Raw genomic sequence first — 1414 nt, 5'->3', positions numbered from 1 at the left:
GTGGCTCTTTCTCCACTCCAGGGTTCCATAACACAATCTGAAACAAGATGGAGGGTATAAGGGGCCTTCACACTTCACTTCATCCCTTCTACTCATAACAACATCCAAAGCACCTATACCTGGATTTTTCCAAACAACTTTTATTTCCACAAAGTCTTTCTTAATGCTACAGAAAAAAGAAGTTCCCACTGAGTAGGGCCCAGTATAGGGGCTGTTTTCTTTCCAACCCCTCTCCCCCAAAATAAAAATAAAGATATATTTTAAACCTTTAGCTAGAGTAAAAAAGAAAAAAAAAGAGAAAGACTCAAAATCAGAAATGAAAGAAACAAACCCCTAACATCATACTCAACCGTGAAAAGCTAAAAGCTTTTCTTCCGAGATCAGGAACAAGACAAGGATGCCTACTCCTGTCACTTTTACTCAACATAGTATTTAAGGTCCCAGCCAGAGCAATCAGGCAAGAAAAGGAAATAATAGGCATCCAGATAAGAAAGAAGTAAAACCGTCACTATTTGCTGATGACATACTATATACAGAAAACCCTATACACTGCACCAAAACACAAAACCGATCAACAAACTCAGTAAAGTTGCAGGATACAAAAGAAATGTACCAAATCTGTTGTGTTTCTATATACTAAGAAACAATCAGAAAGAGAAATTAAGAAATCCATTTATAATTGTATCAAAAGGAAGAAAATACCTAGGAATAAATTTAACCAAAGTAATGAAAGACCTGCACACTGAAAACTAAAAGACATGGAAGAAAACACAAATAAATGGAAAGATACCCTGTGTTCATGGTTCAGAAGAACAGCGTTAAAATGTCTCTACTACCCAAAGCTGTCTGTATAAATTCAGTCCTGCTCTGGCGGCAGCAGCATGGCCTCAGGGGCTGCTCAGACAAGAGGTCCTGGAGGAGGTTGGCTCAGCCTGGCATTGTGAGGAGCTGCTATACCTCAGAGCCAAGTCCCCCCTTGGGTTTTATTTTCAGGGACCACAGGCTCCACGGGGTCCCCAGATGAACAACATAATGGCAGAGTTAGCCAAAGAACACCCCCAAGTGTGCTCTGTAAAGTTGGAAGCTAAAGCTGTTCCTGACATATCTAAAAAACATGAAATTAGTTCCCACCTTCCGGTTTTTCCAGAATTCTCAGAAAACTGACCGATCAGATGATGTGCATACCCCAGAGTTGACCAAAAAAGTTCAGGGACATGCATCTAGGTGGTTCCTTTTTTTTTTTTCTTTTTTTCTTTTTTATTTATTTTTTTTTTAAATGATTTTTTATTATATTATGTTAGTCACCATACAGTACATCCCCGGTTTCCGATGTAAGGCTCCATGATTCATTAGTTGCGTATAACACCCAGTGCACCATGCAATACGTGCCCTCCTTACTACCCATCACCACCCT

General features: G+C 39.5%; 1 pseudogene; it reads left to right on the top strand.

Moving 5' to 3' along the window:
• The first annotated feature begins 840 nt into the window (after positions 1-840).
• Positions 841-1414, top strand: part of LOC103679648 — a 7454-nt pseudogene continuing 6880 nt past the window's right edge.

Source organism: Ursus maritimus, unplaced genomic scaffold, assembly GCF_017311325.1.
Source record: "Ursus maritimus isolate PB19 unplaced genomic scaffold, ASM1731132v1 scaffold_19, whole genome shotgun sequence".
Lineage (NCBI taxonomy): Eukaryota > Metazoa > Chordata > Mammalia > Carnivora > Ursidae > Ursus > Ursus maritimus.
The sequence above is the reverse complement of the archived record's forward strand: the minus strand, read 5'-3'. Positions and strand labels throughout refer to the sequence as shown.